This window comes from Pelobates fuscus, chromosome 4 (genome assembly GCF_036172605.1).
Source record: "Pelobates fuscus isolate aPelFus1 chromosome 4, aPelFus1.pri, whole genome shotgun sequence".
In the NCBI taxonomy this organism is placed as follows: Eukaryota; Metazoa; Chordata; class Amphibia; order Anura; family Pelobatidae; genus Pelobates; species Pelobates fuscus.
The window spans coordinates 341,899,849-341,915,232 of record NC_086320.1 but is presented as its reverse complement, the minus strand read 5'-3'; the positions used below and the strand labels follow the sequence as shown (position 1 = coordinate 341,915,232).

The window sequence follows — 15,384 nt, the reverse complement described above, 5'->3', positions numbered from 1 at the left end:
GTGGCAAATCTTTTTCCTCCTATTCATCAAAAAAAACATCTTCAGCCAAAAATGTATTGAGATGTGTCAACCCATACTGTGTTTATTATTGCTTTGGATATGAAAGCTGTATATTTACTAGGGATCGACCGATTATCGCTTTTACCGATATAATCGGCCGATATTCGGTATTTTCGGCAATATCGGTATCGGCCAATAGGGATACCGATATTGCCGATAATACCTCCCAGGACCGCCAGGCTCATTACAAGCCCGGCGGTCCTGGGGGGGGGGGGCGAGCAGCAAGCGTTTACTCACCTCCCAGCAGCTCCTCCAGCTCCCCAGTGTAAATCTCGCGAGACCCGCGGCCAGCTCTGACGGCCGCGGGTCTCGCGAGATTTACACTGGGGAGCTGGATGAGCTGCTGGGAGGTGAGTAAACGCTTGCTTCTCACCTCACCCCCTCCCCCAGCTAAGCAAATGCCACTGGACCACCAGGGATTAACATATCCTCCCTCCTTGGCAAGGCAACAAGCAGGGAGGGGGGACAACAGAAAATAAATAATAATAATTAAATATATAAAAAAATAATAATTTAATATAAAAAAAATGTTTTAATAAAAAATGCCCCCTCACACATACACTATTATTATACACATACACTACACAAACACACTGTGTATATAATTCAGTGTGTTTGTATAGTGTGTGTATATATAATGCAGTGTGTTTGTATAGTGTGTGTGTATATAATGCACACTACACAAACACACTGTATTATATACACACACACTGCATTATATACACACACACACTGCATTATATACACACACACACTGCATTATATACACACACACTATACAAACACACACTGCATTATATACACACACACTATACAAACACACACTGCATTATATACACACACACTATACAAACACACACTGCATTATACACACACACACACACAATACAAACACACTGTATTATATAAACACTACACAAACACTGCATTATATAAACATTACACAAACACACTGCATTATATAAACACTGCATTATATACACAGTGCGTTTTTGTAGTGTGTTTATATAATTCAGTGTGTTTGTGCAGTGTGTTTGTGTAGTGTGTTTATATAATGCACACTACACACACACACACTGCATTATATACACACACTATACAAACACACACATTACATTCACTATACACACACTACACAAACACACACACTTTGCATTTAGTATATACAGCATTCACTTTACACACACTGCATTCACTTTACGCACACTACCCACACACTACACAAACACTCTGCTTTCATTATATACACACTAGACAAATACACACTGCATCCACTTCACAAATACACACTGCATCCACACCATTCACACTACACAAACACACACTGCATCCACTACACACACACTGCATCCACTACACACACACTGCACTAACACTGCATCCACTACACACACATACACAGCTCCCTTGTCTAAACACACTGCATCCACTACACGTGGCATGTATATTTTGTGCATTTACCTTTAGAAATAGTTTTTTATTTTCCAAAATGGTAAATGTACAGAATATCGGCAAATTATATCGGCTATCGGCCTGAAAGTTCACAGAATATCGGTATCGGTATCGGCTCTAAAAAATCAATATCGGTCGATCCCTAATATTTACCATAAGCCCCTTTGAATCAGTATGAAAGCGTTAATCCTAGCTGGACCGGGCACCCAGACCACTTCATTAAGCTGAAGTGGTCTGGGTGCCTATAGTGGTCCTTTAAGCACTTAACTGTTTGTTTGGATTGTCACCATTAATCTTGCCAGACGGAACTGGTGGGGTCTACTTTGGTACTAGTCATTTATGCAAAAGCCAGCTTCTAGTCTTATGAAAAAAACTAGGGTCTGTCCATGATCTATATATCAGAATTACTGCTAGAGGCTAAACTACATATCACTATATTAAGGATTCCTGTCTAAGCTTATCTTGGCCAATTTGGCAAAACATATTTATGTCTTTTAGAATACTACAAAATTCTAAAATAGATAATTAACATTTAACTTTTTTGTACGTATTTCCCAGAAAAAATTGCATTTTCAACTGCTGCAAGTTAAATCGTTCATAATGTTCAGCCACAATCTAACGGTTACAAATGGGAGTTGGGTTTCACTGCTGTAGGTGCAAGAAGATCAGATGGCCAGCAGTTCAGTGTTACTGTCATAATATTTACCAAGCGCTGCATGAGTGTGCTAGGAACTGTAGTACTGATGCAGGGCCGGATTAAGAGCACAGTGGGCCTGGTGCTGACAATTATGATGGGCCTAATTACGGAATCGTATCGACCAAAATCACTAAAATAGTCATACCTCCCAAGCGTCATGTATCTGATGGAGATGGTGCTGGAGGGAAACTCAAAGGATGCAGCTATAAGAAAACACATACTCTATGATAATTTCTCGCTAATTTATGCTTTCATCTTTCAAGTAAATCCATAACCAGTAAAAGCAGTGTCCAGTGAAGCAGGAAGTCAATGGGCGGGGTAAAAGGGTGGGCCACTGGCGCAAATGACGTGACAAGACCTGCCAAAAGGGGTGAACATGCCCAAAAAGGGGGCATGTTTGTCCAAAGAATTGGAAGGTCAGCCTGGCATGAATGCATGTCAGGCTGCCTGCCAATCCTGCAGGCTGTCCAACTAAGGACATACTATGCAGGCAGCACCTTGAGCTTGACATAAATGCGTCTAATGATGCGCTCACTCCATGCTTTCTTAGGACTGTCCCCTAGCACTCGCTGGTCCACTTGTCTCCTTACCTTCTTACTAGCAGGCAGAAGTTCCTGGTATATAGTCTGAGACAGAGAAAAGGTGTATGTAGTGAGTGTAGAAGAAAGGGGACATGCCACAGTGTTAGAGAGACCAACGTCTGCATTACCTAAACTAATTTTAATGTCAGCCAGTCCACACAAGTTTTGTTCCCATACATCTCTCTTAAGCTTCCAAACTTAAAGGGACACTATAGTCACCAGAACAACTACAGCTTATTGTATTTGTTCTGGTAAGTAGAATCATTCCATTCAGGCTTTTTGCAGTAAACACTGTCTTTTCAGAGAAAATAACTCCACTGGCCGCTCCTTAGATGGCTGCTAGAGGTGCTTCTTGGGGCAGTACTGCATAGTGTGCAGCACTGCCATTCAGTGTCTCCACCCTCTGCATGCAGACACTGAACTTTCCTCACAGAGATGCATTGATCCAATTTATCTTTATGAGGAAATGCTGATTGGCCAGGGCTATGCTGGACTTGTGCTGGCTCTGCCCCTGATCTGCCTAGTTGACAGTCTCAGCCAATCCAATGGGGACGTATTGTAATTTGTTTAGACCACCACTTCTGAGCCAGCAGCTGCAGAATTGAATACAAGTACTATTTTACTATATTTAGAGAGGCAAGAAGGGGCCAGGGTGGTGGTTTTAACATAATAGGGTCAGAAATACATGATTGTGTTCCTGACCCTATAGTGCACCTTTAAGCAAGAGTAGTTAAGGTTGCCACCTTTCTTGAAAAACAAAATACCAGCCTTAATCATTTATGTAATTAATTAGTTATGCATGACATCACATAATGTAAATCACAAGGAGTGACATCAGAGAAAATTCTGTAAAATCACCAACAAACTACTCACAGTTTGATTCTGCTGTATAGATGGATTGCTCCCAGTGTCTCCCTGTCTCCCAGTGTCTCAGTCTCGCAAGTCACCCAGTGTCTCAGTGTCCCCATGTCGCCCAGTCCCCTAGTCTCCCAGTGTCTGTGTCCCCATTTCTCCCAATGTCTCAGTGTGTCCCCATGTCACTAGGATACTGGGGACACAGAGACATGGGGACACTGAGAGACCCGGGGACACAGAGACATGGGGACACTGGGAGACATGGGGACACTGAGACATTTAGGGAAACTGGGAGTAATGGTGACACTGAGACACTAGGGACACAGACACTGGGAGACATGGGGACACTGAAACATTTGGGGACACTAAGACACTAGGGACACAGAAACATGGGAACACAGACACTGGGAGACTAGAGGACACTGGCTGGGAGACAGACACTTGGGGACAGTTGTGGACATAGACATGTGGACACTGGGACATATAGGGACACTGGGAGACATGGGGACACCAGGCACACTGAGACACTAGGAACACAGACACTGGGAGACATGGAAACACTGAAACATTTGGGGACACTAAGACACTAGGGACACAGACACTGGGAGACTAGGGGACACTGGGAGACTAGGGGACACTGGGAGACTAGGGGACACTGGCTGGGAGAAAGACACTTGGAGAGACATGGGGACAGTTGTGGACATAGACATGGGGACACTGGGACACATGGGGACACTAGGCACACTGAGAGACATGGGACACAGACACTGGGAGACTTGGGGACACTGAGACACTAGGGGCACTGGCTGGTGGACATGGGGACATAGTGTCTCCGTGTCCCAATGTCTCAGTGTCCCAATGTCTCAGTGTCTCCCAATGTCCCTATGTCTCACAGCGTCCCCATGTGTCTCAGCATCTCCATGTGTCCTAGTGTCAGTGTACCCATGTTTTCCAGTGTCCCCAGGTCTCCCAGTGTCTGTGTCCCCATGTGTCCTAGTGTCTCAGTGTCCCCTAATGTCTGTGTCCCCATGTGTCCCCTAGCGTCTGTGTCCCCTAGTGTCTCAGTGTCCCCATATGTCCCCAAGTGTCCTCTAGTGTCTCAGTGTCCCCATGTTTTACAGTGTCCCCAAGTGTCTCAGTGTTCCCAGGTCTCCCAGTGTCTGTGTCCTAGTGTCTCAGTGTCCCCTAGTGTCTGTGTCCCCATGTGTCCCATAATGTCTGTGTCCCCTAGTGTCTCAGTGTCCCCTAGTGTTCCTGCTGCCTTTCCCCCCATCACTCACTTACCTGTGCTGTTGAGCTGCTGTCTGGACTCTCTGTGCTGTGCAGCTGCTCCCCCACAGATCAGTGAGTAGTAGAGAGAGGCAGGGATATTCTGTAACTTCCTATCCCTGCCTCTCTCCACACACAGTGACCCCTACTGGTCGGTGCTGGTATTGCAGAGTAATTTCCATTTATTCTGAGAAAATTACTTGCATTTGTATTGCCGGTATTACTGCAATACCGGCACAGCCAGGCAGCCTCAAATACCGGCTGTGCCAGTAAAATACCAGTCAGGTGGCAAACCTAAGAGTAGTGTGTAAAAAAAAAAAAAAAATGGGCCTATTCCATGGGCCTGGGCCTGGAGCTGCAGCTCCATCAGCCCCTTTGTTAATCCGGCCCTGTACTGATGTAGCATGATGAGAGTTGCAATACTGTTCTTTCTCTCTCCATTCTGATAAGTAGCGAGAGAGAAAGAAACTTCCCTAGCCCGCTAGCTATTCCTGCTAATCCCGACCACCCTCCATTTCTTCTACAAACAGAAAAACAATGAATCAAAACTCTCATCATGCTCATCATTGATTGAGGAGTATTATAGGCAAGATACATGTCAACTGAATGCCAATATTGAATGAACGTGAAGTGTTACTGGATCCTCATTAGATTGAGTGTCAAAATTGAGGGACCAGAGATCACTGATACTCATTCTAAACAGATTACATTTATTTCCATTCTCCATTAGGATCAGTAACTAGCAACTGATCTTTCAACATTCCCTACATTTGAATTTTTTTTAAACACATCTAATGTAACATCACAGGTTCTAGACTTGCATACTTCTCAGGAAATCAAATAGTTAATTTTGGCGCGGTTACAAAATATTTTTAAAATCCGTCTAGCAGTCATTTATTTCTGTGGATTTCAATGCATTCTGAAAAGCTGCACTTATAAAACGAGAGACGTGTTTTACCAACCAATATTTGTTTAGTTGTTTTTCGTTTAATTCTGTTTTGAGATAGAGTTTGCCGTTTAATTATTGTAACATGTTGATATGGGTACCGTGCTTGCCGAAGGTTTGACCCTCCTGCCATCATTTTATCCCATCATGTAACATTTCCTTTCATCCTAACATTATCACTCAAACAGATAATTGCATTTTTAGAAAGGTTTCCTTTCAGGGACAATGAACCTCTGTTGTAATTCATCATTCTTGGCTAAGTCTCCTCGACTTCAAATGACTTGGAAACGTAGAAGTTTTGTCCATTAATAAAATCTACTGCAAATCATGTATAATGAACAATTCATTTTATACTTGTAAAATGTGTTATACCTTTTTTATAAAAAAAATTTTTTAAATCTTTTTATGTGTAGACTTACTATCATGATGTAGGAGATAGGATTTTATTATCATCTGCAACTTTTTTCTATCAACTAGATGGGAGTGATGGGCAGTATTGGAATGTCAGCCAAGTATGAGCCTTTATATACAGAACCTTGCGAACCCCCTTATTCCATCATTCATGCAAGTGACATAAATGATGTCAAGTGCATGTGTACATACTGTGCATATGAATTTATCAAAATGTATGTGTATATCACAACATCGGGAGAATAGAAATCAAGCCGGCAGGGTGGGTGGGTGGGTGGGCCGACGGGGGAGAAGAGGGCATGCCAGTGACACAAATGCGGAATATTAATACTATTCATTTAAAACCCATTAACAAAGTGAATCTCATTTATAGTTGAAATGCATTTTTAGTATTTACTACTTTTAGTGAATGTTCTGCACAACTCCTTAGGATTTCAAGTGATAATATGGAAAGTTGCCTACATTTTGCAGTTTGTTTCTCGAGTCTCTACAATTCAGAGTTTAGCAGATAAGCCCCCATTGTTTTTGTAAAGCTAAAACCAGGCCTCGTAATGGGGAGAGCTGATTTTATCATGGGAAACTCACCTGTTGTGAGATTAAAATACTGTTTCTGTATGAAGAAATTGAAGTCCTGTTCCTCTAGATACAACCTGTCATAAACCAGCATTCTTTTGATTGAGTCAAGATGAGAGAGAAGCAGCTCTTGAAGAGTAATAACAGGTTTGCTGAAATAGAACAAATTGCAGTGGATGGCAATTGTATCTATTTCACGAAATTGTCTCCTAGTAGCATGATGTGATGAGCCTGTGGTGACTGAATATTCTTCTCCATATTTGTATTTTCTGTCGGGTCAGACATGTTCCATCTTCGAGCTGAAAGAAATCAGAAATGGCCATAATTTCGAAAATTACAATACCTTTATTACGGGCAAGGGTTTTATATTCCCCAGCAGCTAATACAACTTCCCGCACACCCAAATATACTATTAACACTTTTTTAAGTTGGAACTCATCTAATATCCGTTTTATATATTCCGGTTACCGATTCACTCAATGTCTTCATTAATGTGAAATATTTTATGATTACAGAGTGTTTACAATATGCACACAGCCCTTGATTCAGTGCCTTGAAGATGTCATAAACTCAGTACGGCAGGCTTAAACAGCTGTGTAAGGATAGATTGATCAAGGTAAAAACAGGTGCTGTTATGTTAAATAGAAATCAACAGAATGGATCTCAACAACAGAATAGCTTCTGGTTTAACGTTATACATCTTTTATCTAGTTTATAACAGAACCTCTTCACCAGCGATGGGTAAAACACAGGGCGTGAGTTACATGATGCCATGCTTTGTACTAGGTGATAATTCTCCATATATATATATATACACACACATTATACATGTATACATTATATAGTTTGTGCTGTTTGTAAACAAATATATAGATGAATCTGTGCGCTTACCCAAAGATTGTGTTTGTCTCCCTAAAGATGGCTGTCGGATATGCTTAAAGGAACACTATAGTGTTAGGATTACAAATGTTTATTCCTAACACTATTGTGCCCTGATGGCTGTTTAGGTCCTCCCCCTGTAGGAAGAAAAAAAAGCAGTTGTATACACCTTTTCTTCTTCACAATGCCGATCTCAGTCTTGCTGGCATGCCTCCTTGGCTGAGATCTACAATGCTTTCCCATAGGGAAACTGAGTGACCGCCACTAGAGGCATTTAAACCCTGCTATGTAAACATCACCTTTCTGCAATGTGCCTAGTGTGTCCCTTTAACACTTTACACCCCCCCCCCCCTTCCCAAAGTAACGCTAATGGCCTCCCATAATGCATTGCACAGACTGACAGCTGGTTTATTTGTGATGTAACTTTAATTCTATTCACTGGCTAGCTGTCTGTCTTGAATACATGAAAGATGAAATTAGCAGCACGAAAAAACGGGATTTTGCGATGTTTATCAATGTGGTTATTTTTATTGCATCTGAAAGTATCCAGTAGTCTTACTGACAATTCTTGCCAGGCTCTCAGAAGTTAAATGGGTTGAGTGTTCCCCTTTCTACCATTCCAGTCACCAAATGTCAAGTGTAATATTATTTTACGCCCGCTTTCAGTGGACTAGACCTTTTGAAATACTGTTTATTTATATATTAACATGTGCAGTTAGCGAAATCTCTAGAGAGAGCAGAAATTCTTTTGTGTGGATTCTAACATGATATACAGAATGGCAGTCCTACAGCATATATTGATCGGTAAATAACATGATTATTCATTTCTGGCTGTGTAAACAACATGTTTGTACAACATGTACTTTTTTCATAGTTTTTCGTGGTATTGCAAGGCAATGTTTATGAAAATTATTTAAAGGAACACTATAGTCACCTAAATTACTTTAGCTAAATAAAGCAGTTTTAGTGTATAGATCATTCCCCTGCAATTTCACTGCTCAATTCACTGTCATTTAGGAGTTAAATCACTTTGTTTCTGTTTATGCAGCCCTAGCCACACCTCCCCTGGCTATGATTGACAGAGCCTGCATGAAAAAAAACTGGTTTCACTTTCAAACAGATGTAATTTACCTTAAATAATTGTATCTCAATCTCTAAATTGAACTTTAATAACATACAGGAGGCTCTTACAGGGTCTAGCAAGCTATTAACATAGCAGGGGATAAGAAAATCTTAATTAAACAGAACTTGCAATAAAGAAAGCCTAAATAGGGCTCTCTTTACAGGAAGTGTTTATGGAAGGCTGTGCAAGTCACATGCTGGCAGGTGTGACTAGGGTTCAAAAACAAAGGGATTTAACTCCTAAATGGCAGAGGATTGAGCAGTGAGGCTGCAGGGGCATGTTCTGTACACCAAAACTGCTTCATTAAGCTAAAGTTGTTCAGGTGACTATAGTGTCCCTTTAAGAATGGAATGCATTTGTTCAACTCTTCCTAAAATTAATTTTTTGCACATGTAAGTTCTTTTCTACGTTAAAACAACATGAAAATCTGAAAAAGACTGCCTTTTTGACCTTTCTTCAGTATTTTGGAAAAAGAAAGCAGGCTTATAAAAGCAGGGTCATGACGTAACCAAAATTATATATATTTTCTTATAGCTAACACAAAAAAAAAAAATAATAAAAGAAAAAAACATACTTACCTTAAAATTTCCTAAACGTTGCAGCAGACAAACCCTTCCGAGACCAGAAATAGGCTCCACCAATAAAAAGTCTCTCTTTTGGGACTATATGTCTATTACTTTTTTTCTTTCTTAACACATAAACTCCACAGAATAAAAAAAAAATCAAATTCCTGCCATTTCCCAGCTGCAGGCTATAGCTGATGTAAAAGCGACTTCTGCACAGTAGAAGACTATGGCTTCTTTGAAGAATCTTGGGGGATGTTCTGAGATAGATGATGATACAGAAGTTATGCATATTCTAACAACCTCAGAAGGTAGAGGTTTAGGTAAGTCAATCTCTCCCTTCCTTTCATGTTGACATCATGCAGAATATATCTCACTTGGGGTCTCAGAGACCCCAAGAGTGACAGATCTGCTTTAAAGGGATACTATAGTCACTAGAACCACTACAGCTTAATGTAGTGGTCCTGGTGTCTATAAGCTGTCCTTGCAGGCTGAGCACTGTAAACATTGTTCACATTGCAGCCATGGAACCCTCTAGTGGCAGTCATTCATTCGGTCACTAGAGGTGCTTCTTAGTTTAGTGCTGCACAGTGTGCAGCACTGGCATTCAGCGGGCACTGTACGTTCCCCATAGAGATGCATTGATAACATCTATCTCTATGTGGTGATGGTGATTGGCGCAGCGTGGCATTTTGCTGCACATGCGCTATAGCCTCCCAATTCTTTCCTATGGCAAAACATTGGATAGGCTGAGATCATCAAGATTGATGATATCAGCAATGGAGGCTGGGTCAGCCACGGCTAGAGCGGCGTGGCGTAGGAAAGAAGGTAGGTAAACTCACCATTCCTGTGCGATTGGAGGTGGGCTAAGAATCTGAATAGTTAGTTTAATACTATGTCAGGAATACATGTTGCTTTAGCACTTCTCAAAGTAATCTCTATCTGGGCAATAGCTGCATTGGCTGCCAATTAGTTATCTGTAAATACATTTATAACAAAATAAACAATTTTACATTTTGGTAATTTTTTATGTTCATGTTAGAAAATTATAAATTCTCAGTTTCAAAGAATTTATTGTATTTGTGATCGGAAAGAAAACATGTAAGAAAAAATATAGCTTATGTAATTCCAATGCTTGTAAAATAATCTTTTAGCTCATTCTAATTATCTTATTAAAGATATTTTTGTTTTGTATCTGCCAAAGATCCCTAAAACTGTCATATTCAAGAAAAGAATGTAATGTTAGTTATTTTTGCATCCTGTTCTATGCCGGCTTTGCAATTAAATCAGTCTGTATGAAGAGCCTGATTGCATACAAAACTCTTTTTTTATTCTTGACTATAATGAGATAAGATTATTTTATAAACACGATAATTCCAGAAACCACATTCCTTTTTTATATTGTTGCTGGATTATGCATTTTATCTTTCTAAAAGTAGGTCATGAGCCTTACATAGTTGTTTCCATGACAATAACCAATGTTTTATAGTGGAATATTTTTTCACAACTTTCCTCTGCTGTGTGTGTGTGGGGGTTTGGGGTACAGACATTATTAGCACAGCCGTGATGTGTTTGTAAAACAAGAGACTGTGTCTGTACCAGGTATTGTATAGACAGTTACCTACCATACACAGGGAGATTCCCTTTTTTGCTTTATTATTTTACTTGCTTCACAGTGTGCGTTTGATCAGTAGTGACAAAACACTAACACGTGGTAAAAGTAGTTGGAAACTGCCTGATGTGTTGGTGGTGAATACAGGCATTAGATGTTTAAAGATAATCTGTGAGCTTTAAGGGAACACTCTGATATTCTAAATACTTATATTTATTTATAATGTTTGAGTTTTCTTGTCCATATTAAATAAAAAGAGAAGTTAAACTCACCTGCGCTGTCCCAGTCCTTACATTGGAGGTTCTGCATCCACTGGGAGATCACCTTGGTTTGATAAGCTTGTGCCAGTCCAATTTCTTCTCATAGACAAGTTTTGGGGCATTATGGTGCATGCCAAAACTGCTGTAATAAATAATAATAATAATAATAATAATAATAACACCACAAAAAATCCTTCATGACAACCTCCAGAGGAATCCTTAGCGACAAATTCAACTATGGCTATTTCTTATCCAAGTGCAGAGACAGTCTTTGCACAAAAAAAAATGCAGTGGTTTTGGTGCTTAGAGTGTCCCTTTAAAGCGGCAGTGTCACCCTGCAGAATTGGCAAAGAACCCCAATGATGACATCACTGCTGGAGGTCTGCTGGCCAAGTGGGGGGCAGGTAAAGGTGAGTTCTACTTACCTGAATCTGTCCCTCGCAGACGCTTGCAGGATGATAGTGCCGCTTTAAATTTTTGTTAGTTCCTGTTTTTCTTTACAAAACAGATTTGTTTGAATAAGTGGGAGGGAGGAAATGTTATGTAAAGGTTTTAAATTTGTAAATCAGGCTCACTGGTTTCATTTTAGCTTCTAATTGAGTTTGGGAAACATCTGTTGCTTCTTAAAGGGACCATGTATAAATGGATTTATGGCATTTGCACTTCATCAAAGGGAATAGTTCAAACTTTTTTTTGATATTGCATTTACCCTGCTCAGCCTTTGAAATGTTGTGTTTTTAATGTTGTAAAGTATGTTAATCTGCACAGATGCATCTCTGTTGACTTGGCAGAATAAACATATCTCCAACTCTGTAAGCCGCTTGCAAATTTGGCACACTCTATTAGTCATACATCATGCTTATTCCTAACCTCTGTCGCAAATGGTAAATGGCAATCTCTCATAAATTTTCCCTCTGGTGCAGCCACTAGGAGATTCCCAGTTTGTACAATAATCAAATTGGACCAGATGGCGATTAGTCATGTTATCTTTCCTGAATCAATGTTTGGCTTTGCAACTTAAATTGATTTAAAAGTTGCATCATTATGTATGTGTTTGCCAGTCAACTAACACTTTATTCTTTTTATTGACTTTGACAATGTTTATATGTATAAATTACAGGCAGAAGAAATCTGATCTATGCCCATCGAAGCTCACAGCACTAAAAACATATTTCCTGCAAATGTCACTCCTGTTTTCATGTTCACATTTGCCTTTTCGCAATTCTTAGCTGCAGGTTTTCTATAGGAAATCAGAAAATCTACATACACATATGTTCGCTAGTTCGAGCAATGTCGCTGCCTTTGAACCGGGAATCCCAGGGAATTCTGGTCAGACCTGTAAGAATCCTAATAATACATATCACCTACCTCAAATAGTCAGCTCAGATTCTAAGCTTGTTTGAGCAAGGTCTTTTTCACCTCTAATATAGCCGGTGTATGATCTATGGAAGTTTTTATAGTATCCGGTGTTAGTTTTAACTTCCGATTACCTCGCATTAGGAAGCACTGTCATCTACAAAACATGCAAATACACAAACCAGTATTCATTTTGGCAGCAATTTAGTTTTAACTATATAGTGTTTTGACTAAAAAGCCATTTTAGTTTTAGCTGTATTTTAGTCATCTGAATTGTTTTAGTTTTGTCTAATTTTAGTTGACTCAAACTCCAGTAGATATTAGTTGACACAACTAAAATCTAATAGGTTTAGTTAAAACCTCTTATCTGTTTTGCCCCTTTCCCAGCCCCTCTGTGTCTCTTTGTGTCCTCACAGATCCTCTGGGTGTCTCTCTCCCAAGCCCTGGTCTGTCTCTTTTGCCCCTTTCACAGCAACTCAGTGCAGTGTTAATTTTGGAGGCAAATTTATATTTAGTTTTAGCCGTAGTTTTTTTGACTACAAAGCCGGTTTAGTCATATTTTAGTTATCTGAATTGTTTTACTTTTAGTCTAGTTTTAGTCGACTAAATCCCAAAAATTTTAGTCGAGTAAAATGTGACTAAAATTGATAGTCAACAAAATTAACACTGCCAAAAACAGGGTACCTATTTTTTTGTTTTTTTTGAGAAATAGATGTAGGGAGAGAGTCATCGAGTCAAAAATAGATGTTATTCTGAGGCAAAGAGCTAAATAAGAAGCAATTATTATGGAACCCAAAAAGATTTCTCTAAATATGTAACAATCTGCATTAAAACTGCAACCTGTTTTCCCATGATAAATCATGCAAAGCACGTTTTATTCTTGGGTGGTGTGCTATTTGCTGGTAGATATTCTATTGGCTCCTAATTTAGCACTTTGACTCCAAATAGCACTTTCTGCGACCTTGGTAAATAACCCCCCATATTACATGGAAAGTGCATTTGACTCCTCCAACATGGTGATGCTTGGCCATCAACAAGTCATGCGCTCAATAAGATTTTTTTGGTGAGCTGATAGATGCAAATCTGCTGCCGCTGTCTCTTAATTGTTTTGTTTTCTGTTAGTCTGGCAGCTTGTCAAAGGAAGTGTGAAATTTAAGATTAAATGTAAAGAAGCACTATAGATTTTTCTCAGTTGTTCGGCTAGCACAATATATATATATATAAAAAAAAAAAAAGCCGTGAAAGAGTTAGACAGCTATCTAAAATGACGTAATTAGTCATTCGTCCACCAAAGATAAAATAAATATATTTTCCCCTTGGATTAATATGATTCCCTTTACAATGCAGGGTTTCTGATTCCTAAACAGATTCAAAACTGAAATGACAGCATAACATATCTAACCAACCGTGCATCATTCTCCCGTATCGGAACATCGTCTGCTAGAGTGTTTTTGATGGGTGGACTCTCTGCCAACTTATGATTTACTTATGTAAACACAGATGATCCTGTGTGCCGCCGTATGGTGCACTCACATGATGTGCCGCTTGCCTATATGTGCCTGTGTCATTATGTGAGACTTGGAATATATTAAAACATAGTGATTGGTAATTAGTGACTGCTGTACTTAAAGGGACACTATACTCACCAGAACAACTGCATTAAAGGGACTCTCCAGTGCCAGGAAAACAATCTGTTTTCCTGGCACTGCAGGTTCCCTTTCCCTCCCACCACCCATCCCCGGTTGCTGAAGAGGTGAAAACCCCTTCAGTGACTTACCTGAGCCCCCCGCTGAAGTCCCTCGGCGGTGGTTTCGGGTCGCCGCCACTCCTGCCCTTCATTAGGTCAGCTGGCGGGGGAGACTGATCCCGCCCGCCGGCTGAGGAGACCTAATGCTTTTCAATGCTTTCCTACGGGGAATTGAGCTGCGCTGGAGGTCCTCACACAGCGCGATGACGTCCAGCGACGCTTTAGCACAGCTATGAAGCAGGAAGTGCCCTCTAGTGGCTGTCTAGTAGACAACCACTAGAGTAGGAGTTAACCCTGCAAGGTAATTATTACAGTTTATGAAAACTGCGATAATTACAGTTGCAGGGTTAAGAGTAGTGGGAGTTGGCACCCAGACCACTCCAATGGGCAGAAGTGTTCTGGGTGCCTGGAGTGTCCCTTTAAGCTGTAGTTGTTCTGGTGAGTATAGTCGGTCCCTGCAGGCTTTTTGTTGGAAAAACTGTCTTGTCAGAGAACACCTCTAGTGACCATTCCTTCCTGGGTCAGTACTGACATTCACTGTCTCCACCCTCTGCATGGAGACGCTGATCTTTCTCCATAAAGATGCATTGATTCAATGCATATCTATGAGGACATGCTGATTGGCTTGGGTGGCGTTTGGCACCACCCCCTGCCATGCCTCCATGTTTTTAACAGTGGAATTATCAAGCTTGGAAATAGCTTCAAGATGTTAACTTCATAGATAATCATCTTAAAAATGAGTGTATTGTTGGTAACAGTAGAAGTATTTGACACAAGCCCCTATCTGCACCAGCTGGACCTGACAGGTGATAAATATCTTGTGATTTGTGAACAGCCTTTTAGTGCTCAAGACGTGTGCACTAACATCAGTAAATGCTTTGAAAGTGTGCTTGAACATACTCCAGTGCAATGAACAAAAAATAGCAAAGAAAAAGGAAAAATCCCCTAAGGGGTATTCCTATGCTGGCAATAAAGTAACAATGACACTTAAAGTAACAAT

General features: G+C 40.3%; 2 protein-coding genes across 2 annotated transcripts in view; one reads left to right on the top strand and one right to left on the bottom strand.

Moving 5' to 3' along the window:
• MINDY3 (MINDY lysine 48 deubiquitinase 3) overlaps nucleotides 1-5,163 on the bottom strand; it is a 286,417-nt gene extending 281,254 nt beyond the window's left edge. Inside the window, exon 1 of the mRNA XM_063452471.1 lies at nucleotides 5,147-5,163. The gene's annotated coding sequence lies outside the window, so the exon portion shown is untranslated. The remainder of the gene's footprint in view (nucleotides 1-5,146) is intronic.
• The window catches only part of LOC134609082 (uncharacterized), a 414,098-nt gene that overhangs the window by 185,489 nt on the left and 213,225 nt on the right, over nucleotides 1-15,384 (top strand). The gene's annotated exons all lie outside the window — the stretch shown is intronic.